Source organism: Cibotium barometz, chromosome 9 (genome assembly GCF_041138505.1).
Source record: "Cibotium barometz isolate CiBa-2024 chromosome 9, ASM4113850v1, whole genome shotgun sequence".
NCBI lineage: Eukaryota > Viridiplantae > Streptophyta > Polypodiopsida > Cyatheales > Cibotiaceae > Cibotium > Cibotium barometz.
This window is the reverse complement of record NC_141054.1, coordinates 8,001,040-8,019,784: the sequence shown is the minus strand read 5'-3', so window position 1 is coordinate 8,019,784 and position 18,745 is coordinate 8,001,040. Positions and strand designations below refer to the sequence as shown.

At 45.1% G+C, this 18,745-nt stretch overlaps 1 protein-coding gene across 1 annotated transcript in view; it reads left to right on the top strand.

The window, feature by feature from the left end:
* LOC147635220 (signal recognition particle 19 kDa protein, putative / SRP19) overlaps nucleotides 1-18,745 on the top strand; it is a 32,673-nt gene that overhangs the window by 469 nt on the left and 13,459 nt on the right. The gene's annotated exons all lie outside the window — the stretch shown is intronic.

Below are 18,745 nucleotides of genomic sequence, written 5' to 3'. Positions count from 1 at the left end.
TTGGCCCTTTCTGTGCTAGGGAAGGCCCAAGGGAGCCCAGTTTTTTTAACGGGGCTGATCTGGGGACTTTCCTTGACGTCATGGTGGTGGATGTTGTCAGCTTTGAAAAGGACTTGGGGTCAGGACAAAAAGCGATGTCCGGAGAAATTGTTGATGGCCATGCCAATTTTTCTAGGACAGTGGTGACTGGCAAGGCTTTCACCAGAGGTGCATGCCAAATAAGCTTTAGCTATACAGCATGAAAACTTGAGGAGCTGAGTTTGAATACTCTACCCTGTCTATGCCCTTTGGAAATTTTGGAGCTTGGAGTGATTATACGTATATTCTTACCTGTCTTAGTAGGATACTCCCTCATCAATTAACAGAGGAGAATGTAGTGGCATGCATTCTTTGCATGAGACAGCATCCAGGTTGGTAACATGTTCAACTTACTAGGCTTCAGCTAAGTGCCATGCAGGCATCGTGACAAAGTACAGATTTTGTCATGGATGGTTCTATCTCAACCTTTGGGTGGTCAAAGACATGAACTGGACGCATCTACTTTTGCAAGAGACACATGCTGTATTGTCATGTGCATTCACATGTACATGCTAGTTCTAGGGCTGATCCTTGAAGGGCAACAGATAAAGAACAAGATTAGAATGAGATTAAGGAACTGCAGCAGCTAGGTGTGGGCAGGGAAAACACTGGAGGAACCCAAGAGGCTGTCAGTCAGCATTTATGGAGACTTATCTGAGTTGGCTGCAGCAAATGAAGGGGGTTTGTCCAGGGACCTGGCTGACAAGGCCTTTGGCCATATACAAAATAAAGCAAGGAAGGGATGGCTACTCGGAATCTTCATCGGATTCCTCTTGCTTGTCTTCATCTGCACAGTCCAAGGAGAGTAACACAAGACATGGAAGAAGTTCCCAAGAGGTTGGTTGGTGGTATTCCACAAGACCCAAGGGGAATGGCAGTCCTCTGAGTCGGGTGCCACTTGGGGCACACCAGGAAAGGGTTTTAGGCAACGGTTCCAAGGAAGGATGATCCTCCAAGGGGTGGAGTGAGTACCAGACTCAATACTCCGGAAAAGAAGACCAGAGAAAGTGTTTAGGGACAGGGCATGAAGGGCTAGGGGACAAGATGAAACAGACGCATAGATCTTCATCAGATTTGGAGATTGGACAGGGTTTTCAGCGAAAAGGTTGCCAGGAAGGGAAGGATGATAGGTTTAGGGCTCCAGGAAGAGGCAAAGGGATGATGGCAATCATCCAAGAACAGAAGTTGGAATCCCGTCATCAAGTTTAGTAGAGGGGGATGTCATATGCATGCACATGTACAAGCTAATCCCGGGGTTGATCCTTGAAGGGAAACAGATAAAGAACAAGATCAGAACCAGATTCAGGAACCGCAATAGCTAGGTGTGGGCAAGAAAGACATTGGAGAAACCCAAGAGGCTGTTGGCCAGCATTTATGGAGACTTATTTGAGTCAGCCCTAGCAAATGAAGGGGGTTTGTCTAGGGACTTGGCCGACAACAGATTGGCCAGTCCATAAATAGCAAGGTGCTGAGTTCTTGTAGGGCGTTCACTCCTCTAGGGAGTAGGGTCATAGACTAGGTTTAGATTAGTTGAACTATAAGCCCAACGGGGTGTGCAGTGACAAACTCAATCATGTGTCCAAGAGATAAAGATATAGAGATAGGGGAGAGAGAGAGAGAAGGGAATAGGGATCTTGCACAATACACCACACTGAGCGGGGAACAGACCCCGCCCCCTTTTAGGAATTTATTCAAGAACAATCCACGGGCACGCTGGCCATGATCAATACAATCAATGAATACAAAGCAAAGAAATATGCCAATGTAGAATCCCTAAGTCAAAGTTGGTGTCGAGGCATGAGATCTCTGATGCTGAGCACACCATGAGGATGATCCACAAGAATCTCTCACCGGGCCAGTACCAGATCCAATATCCAGATCGAAGTCGAAGTCGAAGTCGAAGTCGAAATCCAAGTCCAAGTCCAAGTCTAGATCCAGATCGAAATCCAAGTCCAAGTTCCAAGTTCCAAATCCAGATACAAGTCTAAGAATCACTCACTCATCCCATGAGTGATCTCCACGACTCCTATAGCCATGGAAAAGCTCTTTCTGGCAAGAAAATTGATATAAACTTGTTTTAATGGTTTTCAGGTGATCAAAACCTCCAAAAAGCAGTTGTTAGGGTTTTTGAATTTTCACTCCGTATATGTCCGCATAGTTCCGTATGGCTGCACGGATCCGTACAGTCGTACGAACAGATGATGATGTGGCACTACAGCCAATGAAAGCACTCTGAATCAGTGGGCAACGGTGAAAAACTCCATGGTTCGGTTCATGATCAAGAAGATGATTTCCAAGCTTCAACAGAGATGGCTACACCTTAAAGATGAAGAGGTTGTTCTCCAACTTGATGCTCAAGAGAGGTTCATGCTTCTTTTATACTTGAAGAGGGCCCTACTTTTTGCCAAAAGCTTATCCATGCTTTGCTTTTGCCTTGTTACTCTTTGCTTTGCCCTTTTTGCTTTTCGATAATAAAATATTACTCAACTTTTGTCAAAGTTATTTAGCTTTTGCTTTTCTAACTTCAAGGCCTTGCTTTTTGGAAAAGCATGTCATGTGCATCATAGATGCCATGGACATTCTCAGGGCTAGATCCAGAAGAGGCAGCCAGATAAAGAGTATGAGCCAGGTAGAGTCAAGAGCATAGGGCACTTTTTGGCAGTGAAAACTGGAGCAGGACTTGGAGCAAGGCAGGAAGAAGCTGTCGGCTGCCAGAAAGGACTGTCGGCTGACGTCAGCAGTACCAGAAGTGTGTGTCGGCTGCAAGCGCTGAAATGTGTGTAGACTGGAGTGCAGGCGGCCAGCGTTTACAGCAGTCGGGTAGTGTTGAAAGCTTTATGGTCGTGGAACTGGCCGACCAGCAGTCGGCCGGTTGGCCAAGCTTGGAAAGGTCCTATAAAAGGGGACCTTGTGCTCATTGTTAAGGCATTCACTCCCTCTAGGGGTTTGAGTCATTAGGGGTCCCATAGGGGACTGTTTTGGTGTATTCCACCTTTTCTAGAAGGCAGCCTAGGGCTGCAGACAAGTACCTTTTTGTACCATATGAATATACTGAATTTCCAGCACTTCTCTCTCTCTCTACTCTCTCTCTCCATATTTGCGTTTTGCATCAGATGGTTTCCAAGAGTGTTTAGGGCTGAAAGAAGATTCCCAGAGCTTCTGCATGTTACAAAGCAGCTTTTACCTTTTTGGTCTGGCTCAATCTTCTCTTTCCAATGGTGCCCTTGGCTCGCGGTCAACCCTATTTGACTTTTTGCTTTTCGTGCTTTTTGATCAAGAATGGTGCTTTTTCTTAATCAAACCTTATGGACCTTGTCCCCATATCTTCTTCCACCTGTTTGGTGTCCAGGCATGGGTTTCATCATGTGAAATAGAGCTAGGAGGGCCAAATAGTTACATTCCTATCAGAGTTGTCCTCAACTCGGACTGCAAGTGTTCCAAGTACATCCATATGTTCCATGTATATCCATGTATTCCAAGTACATCATGTACCTCCATATGTTTGAAGGTACTAGTCCCATCTGGTGAGCTTGTGCATCTGGTCTTTTCCCATATCTGTGGTGTCATCTGCTCATCTGGCAACATCTCAATGTCTTTTCTTTGACCAATAGCTTTATTCTTGATGGTACTTCTTCATGGCCTGTCACGTGTGTTAGATGTAATAAATGCATACTTACCTTGTGCAAAAACTAGACAGAAGCTAGTCAACAAACAAGTATGCATCATTTGCGTCTATTGGGTACTCCAGGTATTGGCCAGGTAGTCTGGAGTCCAGTGGACTATCACATGCCATAAATCCAAGCATTGTCCACACATCAAAAACAACACACAAAGTCAAAGAAATTCAAACATACATCAGTATGCAGTTCACAAGTAACGATCCTCCTGTTCATGGATTGTCCTGTCTGGTTTCATTGGAAAACGTGTTAAGCCATCTGGTTCTCGAGGGAAACCGCTCAGACTAGCGCTCAAGGCCATATGGTCACTAGGACCACTCGAGAATTCATCAAGTCATATGGGCCATTTGGTCGCATTGACCGCTTGACTATGAAATCCAATATAGTCATCTGGGCCATCTGGTCGCAATGACCGCTCGACTGCGAAATCCAATACAGTCATCTGGGCCATCTGGTTGCAATGACCGCTCGACTGCGAAATCCAATACAGTCATCTGGGCCATCTGGTCACAATGACCACCCGACTGCGAAGTCCAATAGTCATCTGGGCCATTTGGTCGCAATGACCTCCCGACTACGAAGTCCAAGATATTTGGCATCGTTGCCTCCCATATACAAATCTTGCTCCTTGGGCCATCGGGCATCGTTGCCACCCAAACTAGAGCATGTCCTAGTAACCATTATATAAGCAAAACAACGGTCAATTCCAGTCCAATATATATATATATATATATATATATATACAATGAAGAGGGTTAGAGGCACAATCCCTTTGTCTTGTTTGTAAGACCTCTATGCTTGTACTTCAAATACATGTGGAGCAATGCTTCCTCATAAGCTCAAAGAATATCTGGGTGGTCCTTGAAGTACTTTGCTGGCATTCATTTCGCATCCATAGGCTAATAATTCTTAAACTTCAAGAGGAATTTCTTGACCATTGTCTTTCCTCTTTTTCTCACGAAATGGAATATAATCTGTTCCGGCTGCAAGATTTCTTCTCGTTTTTCCTCTTCTGGTGGATCCTCCAAAACAGGTTTCTCTGGGGGTAGCCCTGTACATGGTTTCCATAAACTGTCATGGAAGGCATTATATATCCTCCTATGATCTGAAAGGTCCAACCAATGATACACATGGTTGATCTTCTTGGTATCCTGAAGAGGTCTATATACCATCATTCCTTGACTTTGGCAATCCAAAGATAAAATCCATAGCAATACTCTCCCATAGAACATTCAATGGGTGCAATGATCCTACTGGTGTTTGTCGATCAAACTTGACCTTCTGACAAACCAAACATTCTTGAATCATAAAGTTCAATGTCCTTTCTCATAGTAGGCCAATAGAAGTAGCTCTCCAAAGCTTGAGTTGTAGTTAGTATGCTTCTTTGCCCTACGTAAGGTGGAGCATGGCTTTTCTTTGTTCACTTTTGGCCTCAAATCCTTTGTCTTACATAAACGGGTTTACATCATAAGGAAACCCTTTTTGATGACATAAGAAGTCACCAAATCTTCATTCTGCAATCTTTGTCTTGCCGCCCATCCAAGTGTCATGTGCACAGTGGGTATCTACCGTGTGCTATACGCATGCAAGACTAGTTTCGAGGCTTGGGGAAGCTTGGAACTAGGCAGGTTGAGTGACGAGCTGAGTTAGGGATATATGGACGGGCGGGCACCCAAGTATGGACGGGCGGGCGGCCAAGTGTGGACGCCCGATGACCGGCCAAGAGCCTATAAAAGGGTGGCCAAGGTTAGTTATTGGGCATAGAGAGTCTCGCGAGTTTGTGAGAGCTCTATGGTCTTGGAGCCTGGATCTAGTGCAGACGTGCACCTGCTTTATGCAGCCGAGGCCGGTAGCGATCTCGAGGCCCACGGGGGCAGCTTCGTGGCGGTATGGGACGTCACGAGGAGGAGATTGGTCGGTACGTCATCCTAGTTAGCTCAGCTCGTGGCTCGGAGGGGACAGCCAAGACTGTGGGCTTGCCCACGGCTGTCATGGTTGGGAGGTGAGTCAGGCCTGCACCCCCTTGCTTGTTTGTTGTTCGTTTGTTTGCAGGATTCGAGTTTCGAACCAAGATCGATCACGAGGGGATCCGTGGGGATTTGATAGTGGTATCAGAGCATACCTCGTGAACGAGCAAGTCGGTAGGTAGAGAAAAAGAGGTCGAAGAACGGTATGTGTTAAAAAAGCTTGCTATTTTTTCTGTGCATACTGCAGTTTTCAGTTTGGTATGTGTTTTTCCTTTATCAAAGAAACCCATATTGATGATGGGAGATGGTAGTTTTAATAGGGTTGATTGTTTTTGCAAAGAAGAGGTGAATTGTTGTGCATACGCATGAACTGCAGGGAGAGAAAACTGAAAAAAAGAGAGAGAAAAAGCACGTTGCTTTCGTTGAACGCATGAGAGAGAGAGAGCGATCGAAGTGCTGGCGAGTGGGTTGCTGGCCGATTTGTGTTGACGTGCCAGTCGAGCAGCTACGTTGCAGGCGGGCTAGGCCTGTAGGCAGCCGGGCGGCCAAGCTTGCCAAACCAGGCGGCTTGCGCAGCCACCCCAGGCCGGCCAGGCAGCGTAGCCCGCCAGGCCAAGCTGCGTAGCAACCAGCCCAGGCCCACGTGGCCTCATGGCAAGGCCTACGCGAGGCTGGCACAGGTCGCACAGGCGCCGGCAGCAGTTGGCGACAGCGACGGATGACATCAGCAGCTCGCCGACGGCACTAATCCAGGAGGGAAGCGAAAAAAAAAACACGCAAGGAAAGCATTCGTTTTTAATGCTTTCGTTTTTGTTTTTTTTAGGGGAGGTTAAAATTTTTAAATTTTAAAAGAACCCCCCCTCTCTAAGGTTTCCAAGGTGTTTTATTTTTTTTAAAGAAAAGAGAATATATATATATCCATAAATATATATATTAATATATATATATATATATATATATATATATATATATATATATATATATATATATATATATTCAAGAGAAAAAAAAACAAAAAACAAAACACAAAAGCTAAAGCAAAAGCTAAGCCTAGCTTTTCGAGATTTTTTGGGCTTTTGGGAAACCTTTATAAACCCCTCTAGTGGGCTTCTTGCCACACATCTCTCGACTTCTCGAGTTCTCAAGTTCTCAAGTTTTCAAGCTCTCAAGCTCTCAAGTTCGCTCGCACTTTTGTTGTGTAAAGATCGAATTTTCTCTCCACGTACCCTCTTCACGATGTCGACCCAAGAATCAGAGTTGGAGCCCCTCGTGAAACGCGAAGGCTTGCCGGCTACGGACGGCACTGATGCCGATCTTTTTGACGAGTTTGTGTCAAAATCAGATTTCCAAGAGTTCAAAGTAGCTCTCGAAGCTTCTTCGGCGGAACGTCAGGCACAAATCGCAGCCCAGATGCAGGCTTTGCAGAACTCTATCGCTCTATTGACCACTACCCTCTCTACTTTCTCGGGAATGGATACCTTGGCTTCTGCTTTAGGCCCCAATATTACTCCGGAACCGTTCGGGGGCGAGCAAAAGCAGCGAACCAAGGAGATCGTGGACACTTGGCTACATAAGTGGCAAGTTCACTTTCAGTTTCATCCATATGATGATGGAAAGAGGATCCAGTTAGCAGCAGGTTTCCTGTCCGGCAAAGCTTTGCTTTGGTGGAAGGAACTGAACCCAAAGCCAACGACTTGGACACAATTTGAAGATATTTTCAAGAAGGAATTCCTCAAGAAAGAGGATGACTACGATGTTGTTGCCCGGTTTTCAGCTTTGACCATGACCTCGCAGCACCTCACTTATGAGGTCTACCTCCAGAAGTTCCGTGACTTGCAGATGAAAGCTACAAAGATAGATCCCACTACTCTTTTGGGGTTTTTTGTAGCTGGTTTACCAGACTCGTACCGATTACAGGTTAAATATAACAAATGCAAAACATTGGACGAGGCCATTCATTCAGCTCGTATCTATGATGATACGATGGTCTCTTCCAAGTCAAAACCCGTTACCGAGCAGGGGAACAAGCATAAAAGAAAGTTCTCCGCACCTATGGCTAACACGACTGAAGGCAAGTCTTCGGACCAACCTTCGAAGAATACAAGTTCGATACCAGCGAAGAAGAAACGACTCCTTAGGGCTTTGAAGCTCAAGAAGGAAGGACGTTGTTTTATCTGCGAAGAAAAAGGACACATGCGTAATGAGTGCCCGAAGCCTCTTTGACAGGTACGTCAATTACTGTACTTTCTCGCCCTAGTACTTGTTCTGATTGTCTGTTCAATTCTAAAGTATTTGGCATGCCTGATCTTCTCCGAGTTTATGGAGAAGTGAATGGCCATAAAATTCACATTCTTTTAGACCCTGGCAGTTCGCATAACTTTGTTAACTACAAACTTGTGCAGAAATTGAGTCTTGATACGACACTCAGCGACCATACCTATGAGGTACGTCTACCTGCGGGGGCAGACAAGTTTGGGATCGCAAGGTGGAGATGCTTCCAATCCAGATTCAGGACTACAAAGACACTCTGGAATGCTATGTTATGCATCTGGAAAATGTAGACTTGTTATTAGGGATTGAGTGGTTTAAGACTCTTGATGTCCAGATAGATTGGTCTAGTCATATTTTTTCTTTTCAGCATAGGGACACCAAGTATAGTATTTTAGGTGATTGTATCCATCCCTCTCAGGGACCTCTTGTAAATACAATTGATTTTGGAAATATAATGAATTCTTCTTTGTACACCGCTTTCCATTGTGTCTTGATTCCACTTTCTTCTTTTCTCATCCCTTCCATGGATGTGAATGAATTAAGTGTGTTTGAAAGCAAAGAATTACAGAAGATACTTGATTCGTTTCAAGATGTATTTCCTAAGGAATTGCCATCGGGTTTACCACCTGAACGGGCAGTAGATCATCGTATTGACTTGATCCCTGGTGCTCATCCTGTGAGTATTCCACCTTATAGGATGAGCCAAGCTGAGGAAGATGAGTTGGCTAAACAACTCGCAGATTATTTGAGGATGGGCCAGATCCGTCCAAGTAAATCACCTTGGGGTGCACCTGTGTTGCTTAGGAGAAAGAAGGATAATACTTGGAGAATGTGTATAGATTACAAAAGATTGAACAAGCTCACTATTAAGAACCGTTATACTCTCCCTAGATCAGATGACCTAATTGACCGGTTAGCAGGAGCGAAATATTTCACGAAGATAGATTTACGTACTGGCTATCACCAGATACGTATTCATGAAAGGCATGTCGAAAGAACCGCCTTTCGGACTAGATATGGCCATTACAAGTTTCTCGTATTACCTTTTGGGTTAACCAATGCTCCAGCCACTTTCCAGCAAATGATGAACGATCTTTTTCGTGAACATCTGGGAAAATTTGTGGTGGTGTTCCTGGATGATATTTTGATATATAGTCGTACTCTTGAGGATCATGTCAGACACCTCACGATTGTCTTATCTATTTTGAGACAGAATCGACTATATGCTAAGTTAAGTAAATGTGAGTTCTTTATGACCGACATCATTTACTTGGGACACAAGATCACTAGAGATGGATTGAGCATTGACTATGACCGAGTTCAGAAGGTTTTAGACTGGCCTATACCGCGAACAGTGAAATAACTTCGTTCTTTTCTCGGTTTTGTTGTTTTTCTTCGGAAATCTGTACGGGAGTACTCTCAGCTCACACTACCGATGACCGACTTATTGAAAGGTCGTGGACGTAAGTCCAATCAGCCTATCACTTGGAATAACGATTTGGATATGGCCTTCAGACTTTTGAAAGATAAAGTCAAGGAAGCACCTATCTTAGCATTGCCTGATCCTAGTCGGCCTTATGTTCTTGAAACTGATGCCAGTGACTATGCTATCGGGGCTGCTTTATTTCAAGATGGTAGACCGGTTGCTTTTGAAAGTAAAAAGCTAGACGACACTCAATCTCGTTGGCCAACCCTTGAGAAGGAGCTTTATGCTGTGATTCATGCTCTCAAGGTTTGGAGACATTATTTATATGGCTCCAAGTTTGTGGTATTGACTGATCATCAGTCAATCAAGTATGTGTGTGATGCGGATGATTTGAGAGGAAGGAAAGCTCGTTGGGCAGAGTTAATGCAAGATTTTGATTTTGAGATCCGTTATCGGAAAGGGTCCATGAATAATATTGCAGATGCGCTTAGTCGGATTAGAGAGGTGAATACTTTGTCGTTCACCGAGATTTCTACTGACTTATTTCAGTCATTGAGAGGGCTTTGCAGGACTGATAGTTATTTTGGTTCATTTTGGCAGAAGATCCAGGACGGGAGCTCATTGATTGACCAAGACTCGGTGACTGCGCAGTCTACCATTCAGGCTGCAGGAGGTCAATGGATGATTCGGAATGGTTTACTATTCCGTAATGACAAAATTTGTGTACCACAGATCCCGGACATTAGGTCCAAGATTCTGAGGGAGTGTCACGACGCCCCTTCTGCTGGACACCCTGGGGTACACAGGACGCTATCTTTAGTGAAACACACTTTTTATTGGCCGAAGATGAAAGGGTATGTAGAAGATTATGTTCTCAAGTGTCAGATTTGTCAGGCAAATAAAGCTGAACGCTTTAGACAGACTGGGTTGTTGCATCCTTTGCAAATCCCAAGTAATAAATGGGAAAGTATTTCCATGGATTTTATTACCGGATTGCCAAGAACACATCAAGGCCACGATTCTATTTGGGTTGTGGTAGATCGCTTGACAAAAATGGCTAGATTTTTACCGACCCGGAAGAATATTACAGCTACGCAATTAGCTCGGCAGTTTATCGAGCAATTGTTTAGACTGTACGGGTTACCGCGCAGGACATAGTCAGTGATAGGGACTCTAAGTTTACGAGTGACTTTTGGAAACTTGTTTTCGAGAAGTTGGAAACAACTTTGAATTTGAGTTCCTCTGATCATCCTCAATCTGATGGCCAGACTGAAAGAGTGAATCAGATTTTGGAGGATATGCTTCGAGCATATGTATCCAAAAGACAAAGTTCATGGGAGGATTATCTTCCTATGTTAGAATTTGCTTATAACAGTACTAAGCATACGAGTACAGGGTTTAGTCCTTTCATGCTTATGTACGGTTTTCAACCAAGATCACCTGTTACAGTAGGATTCTCAGGACTTCAGCATGATGCAGCATGTAATTTTTTGCAAGATATGCAGGAAATGTTACAAGTTGCAAAGGAATCTATTAGAAGTGCTCAAGACCGAGACAGGTTTTATTCTAATAGACATCGTTCACCTAGAGAGTTCTCTGAAGGAACGATGGTGTATTTGCGAGTTCCGAAAGATTCCGAGACTTTACGGACAGGTAGATCTCCGAAATTATCCCCTAGATACTGTGGACCCTTTCGTGTTTCACGACGGATTGGTTCAGTTGCATATGAATTGGATTTGCCTTCTCATGTGAAAGTTCATCCTGTATTTCATGTCAGTAGACTTAAGGAAGTACTGGGTGGAGCAGATCAGTTAGTTACTCCTCAAGAAATTATAGATGTCCAGGACATGACATTTGTTCCGCACGAACCTGAAAAGATTCTTGGCTTTCGTGTACGAAGATTGCGTCATACGCTTATCACGGAATACAAGATCAAGTGGAAGGATCGTGTTGAGGAGGACGCTACATGGGAGACATTGACTTCTCTTCAGAGAGATTACCCTGGCTTTTTAGTGAGCTCAGGAGTGAGCTCTTAGAGGAAGGGGAGTATGTCATGTGCACAGTGGGTATCTACCGTGTGCTATACGCATGCAAGACTAGTTTCGAGGCTTGGGGAAGCTTGGAACTAGGCAGGCTGAGTCAGGCTGAGTGACGAGCTGAGTTAGGGATATACTAACGGGCGGGCACCCAAGTATGGACGGGCGGGCGGCCAAGTGTGGACGCCCGATGACCGGCCAAGAGCCTATAAAAGGGTGGCCAAGGTTAGTTATTGGGCATAGAGAGTCTCGTGAGTTTGTGAGAGCTCTATGGTCTTGGAGCCTGGATCTAGTGCAGACGTGCACCTGCTTTATGCAGCCGAGGCCGGCAGCGATCTCGAGGCCCACGGGGGCAGCTTCGTGGCGGTATGGGACGTCACGAGGAGGAGATTGGTCGGTACGTCATCCTAGTTAGCTCAGCTCGTGGCTCGGAGGGGACAGCCAAGACTGTGGGCTTGCCCACGGCTGTCATGGTTGGGAGGTGAGTCAGGCCTGCACCCCCTTGCTTGTTTGTTGTTCGTTTGTTTGCAGGATTCGAGTTTCGAACCAAGATCGATCACGAGGGGATCCGTGGGGATTTGATACCAAGGCATGTACAAGGCCTCGGTTTGTAAAGCCTTGTCTTGAGCTTCTTCCAATGTTTTTGGTCCCGCCATGTAAACTGCTTGCATAAGCTTAGGTTGCAATCCATTGACAAGCTTACGCATTTCCATTAGTGATGGAATGGGGGTATAAGAAGTAAACTTCAAAGAAACTGTTGAAAAGTTGTTAAGGTATGATGCCACATTCTCGCCAACTTTTTGCTTTACCTCATCCCATTCCTTCTGCACATCAGCTTCAAAGTTTGCGGGTAGAAACTTCTTGTTGAACAAAGTCTTGAAGTCGGTCCATGTCTTCGGCTTGGTCCCTGACTCCCTTCTTGGACTACTTTTAGCCACCAATTTAAGGCGGCATCCTTCAAATGCATACGAACCATGCGAAGCTTTGACTTTTCAGAGTAGTCGTTACCTCCAAAAGAAGCATCAAATTGCTTGACAAAGGATAAAGCTTTATGGGTATCCTGCTTTCCATGAAAAACATAAAACTTGACGCTCTTCTCTCCCGGCTTGAAGTCCATCTTGCTGGTTGATGTAGTCTCCTTTGCCTTTCTTTCCCATACCTGTCCCAAAGAATCTGCATCTGAGAAAGCAGACCTGGGAATAACCTCCTTGTTTCCTCCACGAGAAATAGACCGGGTAGCTCTAGAGTCTTTTGCAATAGTGACTCATTTGGCTCGAAGATAGGCCTTTGGCTTTGGTGGCTCGATCCTTGATGAAATCTTTAAAAATTTGAGCCCTTCTTTGGTCCTATTCCCTCTTGGTTCTCCAAGCAAGGACTTCTTTGTCTCTCGGAAATCGCCTAAAGTGTTGAAAGTCATGGTACTCTACTGATGACCATGGTTTCCATCTTGAAGTCCTAGATCGGCCTCATAGTTGTTCCCTTCATTAGGCCCTTTGTATCCCTCTATTCTTGCCATGGTTTTGTCACCCCAAAAAAGTTTCTTCAAGAGAAATCTTGCTTTGATACCACTGTAAGCCTAGCAGGGCATGCAGAGACAGACTCAACCACGTGTCCATATAGAGAGAGGGGAGAGAGAGAAGGGAATAGGGATCTTGCACAATACACCACACTGAGCGGGGAACAAGCCCCGCCCCCTTTCAGGAATTTATTCAGGAACAATCCATGGGCATGCTAGCTAGGATGAATACAATCAATGAATACAAAAGCAAACAAATAATCTCTAAGTCGAAGTCGGTGTCGAGGCACGAGATCTCTGATGCCGAGCACACTACGAGGATGACCCACAAGAATCTCTCACCGAGCTAGTACCAGATCCAATATCCAAATCCAAATCCAAATCCAAGTCCAAGTCCAAGTCCCAGTCCCAGTCCCAGTCCCAGTCCCAGTCCCAGTCCCAGTCCCGATCCAAATCCATGTGGGAGTCCAAGTCCAAGTCCAGATCCAAATCCAAGTCCAAGTCCAAGTTCCAATCCAAGTCCAAGTCCAAGTCCAAGTTCCAAATCCAGATACAAGTCCAAGAATCGCTCACTCATCCCATGAGTAATCTCCACAACTTCTACAGCCATGGAAAAGCACTTTCTGGCAAGAAAATTGATATAAAACCTGTTTTAATGGTTTTCGGGCGATAAAAACCTCCAGAAAGTAGTTTTTAAGGGTTTTTGGAGCTAATTTTGGGTTTCTGACTTTCAATCCCCATATGTCCGTACAGCTCCTTATGGATGTACGGATCCGTACAGTTGTACGAAGAACAGATGATGATGTGGCAGTACAGCCAATGAAAGCGCTCTGAATTAGTGGGCAACGATGAAAAACTCCATGGTTTGGTTCATGATCAAGAAGATGATTTCCAAGCTTCAATAGAGATGGCCACACCTTAAAGATGAAGAGGTTGTTCTCCAACTTGATGCTCAAAAGAGGCTCATGCTTCTTTTATACTTGAAGAGGGCCTTGCTTTTTGCTAGGAGCTTATCCATGCTTTGCTTTTGCCTTTTTACTCTTTGCTTTTCCCTTTTTGCTTTTCAATAATAAAATACTTCTCAACTTTTGTCAAAGTTATTTAGCTTTTGCTTTTCTAACTTTAGGGCCTTGCTTTTTGGCCTTGGAGCTGCTTTTTGGAAAAGTGGCTTTTACCTTTTTGGTTCGGCTCTGTCTCCACTTTCCAATGGTGCCCTTGGCTCGCAGTCAACCCTATTTGACTTTTTGCTTTTTGACTAAGAATGGTGCTTTTTCTTAATCAAACCTTATGGACCCTGTCCCCATATCTTCTTCCACCTTTCTGGTGTCCGGGCATGGGTTTCATCATGTGAAATAGAGCTAGGAGGGCCAAATAGTTACATGAACACCACCTTTTGATGGCAGCCTATGGTTGGCCAAGATTTGTACACCCTTTTTGTTGGTTATTTATAGTAGCAATGTGCACTTCAAAAGTGAAACATGGGTTGTTATTGTCATAACCTCACTATTGGTCACCCTCCTATTTTTTCCAGTGGACCGATAGTTGGACGGGAACAACTACTGCATTTGGAAGGTGATGATGGAGTCTGTATTGGAATCTTATGATTTGGCTGACTTCGTCATGGTTGGTGTTTCAAGGCCAGATCCGGCGGAGGAGGACTCTTCCCTATCAGTCAAAGAGCGGGAGGCCTAGGCACAGTTGTGGGATTGTGTCAAATCCCGCGTGCGCTCTTTCATCTTTCTTAACTGCACACCCCAAGTGATCAATCATATCAAACACATGACGTTGGCTCGAGGGATCTGGCAGCACTTCTCTATACAATCGGGTATTGAAACCGATCCCGTCAAGCGGGAAGACTCCGTTGGACACCCACACGCTTAATAGCACAACTTTAAAACCACAAATTTGAAATGGACAACTTAATACAACTTGAAATTGAAACGAAATGAAATGGAAAGATGGACACCAGCACTGGGGCCGACCCCCCCCTCAATATATGATATATTTATTGGGAGTATTTAACAAATACAATGCTCCATGGGTTCCAAGAACCAGATGATGTCCATGTACATATGAAAACAGTACCAAACAAATAGGCTCGAAGTCGAAATTCGATGTAGATGCTCGAAGCAGAACGACCACTAGCGTGGTCCAATCTCTACGGTCTTGTGCTTTCACTGCACTCCGCGGAGAGCACCTCACTGGTGTTCCGAGACCACGCACAAACAGGCGCTCTCGTACTAACGCCTGGCTCTCCCGATCTCAGCACCTTTGGACCGAGGTTCTCCAATAGAGCTTGGACAACCCGGCACCGAACGGGTGTTGGCCGTATAGGGAGTCGGGAATCCCTTATCAGATTTAACACAAAAATACTTTACTCAAATCTGAAATCCACTTACTTGTGGATGGCTGAGGAAGTCCAATACCCATGTGTACAGTTACATAAGAGAGACACCGAGATGAAGCCACTTGAAGAAAGAAAAACACCGCCTATGGAAAGGAAGTGCAACCACCTGTTGTGCAGGACAAAGCCTGCCTTCTTGTGGAGGAGTTTGTCTTGCTACAGCCGCCTAGTGATGCAGCTGTCTGGTGAAGTACACAAACAGAAGGAGAGGATTGTGTAGTTGCCAACTGAAAATAGCCTCCTGCTGTAAGCACAGCCGCCTGAGAGAGAAAAGAAACCGCCGAGTATAGCAGAGGCACCTGGCTGCTGTGCACAGCTACTTGGCTGCAGCCTGCGAGAAGATGGCCTGATGGTGCACGCACACGATCGCCTGAGGGCAGAACTCTGCTGGCTGGAAAACTGGCGCACAGCCACCTGCTGTGGCTGGCAGCGCAGCCTATAGGGCTGCCTGTCTGGAGGCGCACAGCCTCAGCTGTCTGGCGGCTGAAGGTAGAGGGGCTGCCTGTAGGTAACACAAGCGCAGCACATGCAGTTTGGCAGCCTGTAGTGCAGTCGATAGGGCAGCCAGCCGCCTGGGGAAAGCAAGCGCAAGAGAGATGGTCGCCGGTTAGAGAACGAGTGCAAGGTAGAAGCGATTCGCCGGGTGGTGATCTCCACGCTTGAAGGAGAAGGTTTTTTTTATATAAAACTTAAGGTGAAGTTCAACCTTAGTGTTTTCCACGCTTGCATGTGGGTGATTAGTGTGGGTAGGTGACCATGCCCACCCCCACACTCACTTAAGTGGGGCTCCCCACCTTGGCCCCTAAATGGGTGCCCACTTTTAAATGAATGTGAACACTTAACCTTATAAAACAAAAGGTTAGAAATAAAATATTAAAAACAACATGTGTGATATACTTACCACTTGTTCACATGCACCAAAACTCGTCAGAATACAGAGCAGACTTCACGACTCACTGGCAGTCGTCCCCGCTCAGTAAGTAACACGTCAAGCAGGCAAACACAAAAACACATGTCATGCGAAAACAGTTTCAAACATGCAAATCATGTGTGCATGTGCAAATAGTAACATGGACATATCTCCCGTTCATGGAACAAGTACAAAATATTTGTCGGCACAAAACTGGCACGACATAAAACATAAAAACCTGGTCTTCCTATGGAGTGACAGTCCCATAGGTAAGACACAGTTCCAGGCACGAGTCTCCCTATGGTGTGACAGTCCCATAGGCAAAACACGGCACGAATACTGGCTCTTCGATGGCGTGACAATCCCATGGGTCGAACACAGTCCAGGTCATACACGGGTGGCACTAGTCTGGCTCCCGTCCATACGACACCATCCTGCTAACACACGGGTGGCACCAGTCTGGCTCCCGTCCATGTCAGCAAAATACTGGCCTCTTCACATGAGACACAGGCCTGGCCTCAAGTGAACGAAACACAAAATCTGGAGATGGACCAAATGGTCGGCCAATTGGTGACATCCCCCCGGGCTTCTAAAGAGTTGACCTCAACTGAAAAGCCTCAAGATATGCCTGCAACAACTGTGGGTAATCAACAAAATAATCCTCATTTACCCACTTGGCATCAATAGGCAAATAATTCTTAAACTTCACAAGGTATCTCCTGGAAAGCTTTCCTGCAGGTAGCTTTCTCTCCTTGTGAAAAACAATCTGTTCTGGCTGGAGGATCTCGTCAAGCTCTTCAATCTCTGGCGGATCTTCTGTGACAGGCTCATCAGGATCTGGCCCCACATATTTCCGAAATAGACTCACATGAAAAGCATTGTGAATCTTCCAAAAATGACTAGGTAAAGCAAGCCTGTAGGACACTTCATTGATCTTGTGAATCACCTAGGATATGATCCTTCTCGTCCTGGCCTCTTCCGAAGCCTAGCCTTCTCCTTCTTTGACTTCCATGTCCCTTTTATGCTTGTCAGCAGCCATTTTATGCTTATCCTGAGATCTTGCAATGGCTGTCGGCACCTGACCAAAGGCAACATCCAAGTCACGAACATATTCATCAGCTGCAAAAATCTCATCCTTAGTACGAAGGATGGGTGGCAATACCACTCTGCCATAGATAATCTCAAACGGAGCCTTTCCCGTGGAAGCATGGATCGTATTGTTATAGGCAAACTCAACAAGTGGAAGATACTTCTCCCATGCACTCTTTTGATCTGCCACATAACACTTCAATAAATCCAACACGGCTGAATTTGCAGCTTCACTTTGGCCATCCGTTTGGGGATGATAAGCTGATGAAAACTCAAGCTTAGTACCCATATTATTAAATAAAGCCCTCCAAAAGAGGCTCGTAGTCCTGGGATCTCTATCCCCAACAATGGATTTAGGCATACCATGATGCTTGAAAATATTAGCAAGAAAAAGCTTTACCATATGATTAGCTTTGATGGTTTTCTTGACGGGCAAGAAATGAGCTTGCTCGCTAAACGTGTCCACAATGGTCCAAATAGCATCATTCCCATGCTGGGATCTAGGCAAGTCCATAATAAAATCCATAGTGATACTTTCCCAAGGTTGCGAGGGAATAGGCAATGGCTGAAGCAAACCTGGAGGTTTTTGCCTGTCAAATTTCACCTTTTGGCAAGTAATACATGCACGCACATAAGCCTCAATGTCTTTACGCATGCTCGGCCAAAAGAAATACCTCTGAATCATGCGTGTAGTAGGCATAATACCTCTATGACCAGCATATGGTGGAGCGTGACATTCGTCCATAACCTTAGGACGCAAATCCTTCACCACACATAGGCAATTATCCTTCATAAGATAACCCTCGTTGATAACATAAGAGGCATGTGAATGACCAGCCATCAAATTAGTCCATATATGGCAAAAATCAGCATCCAAATGATACAAATCTCTCATAGCGGATAAGTCTCCATGAGAGGCCACTCAGACTGCAGCAACATAAGGCCTCCTAGATAGTGCATCGGTCACCACATTTTTCTTTCCTGGAGTATGTACAATCTGAAAATGAAACATGGAAAGAAAGTTTGCCATTCTCATCTGCTTCTCTGAAAGCTTTGTTTGAGATAGAAAATATCTCAGGCTTTGATGATCTGTCTTGACTACAAATTCAGCCCCAAGAAGGTAACGTTTCCATATCTTTAAGGCATGAATTACAGCCAAGAGCTCTTTCTCATAGATATCATATGAAGCTCAGCATCATGCAAACGACGGCTCTCGTATGCAACTGCATGCCCTTCTTGATTTAGGACAGCTCCTATGCAATCACCACAAGCATCACGAATGACTTGTGCAAGTCAGGAACAATCAATACTGGACCACATATGATCGCATGCTTGAGCTGCAAGAAAGCATCCTGTTCCTTTGAAGTCCAT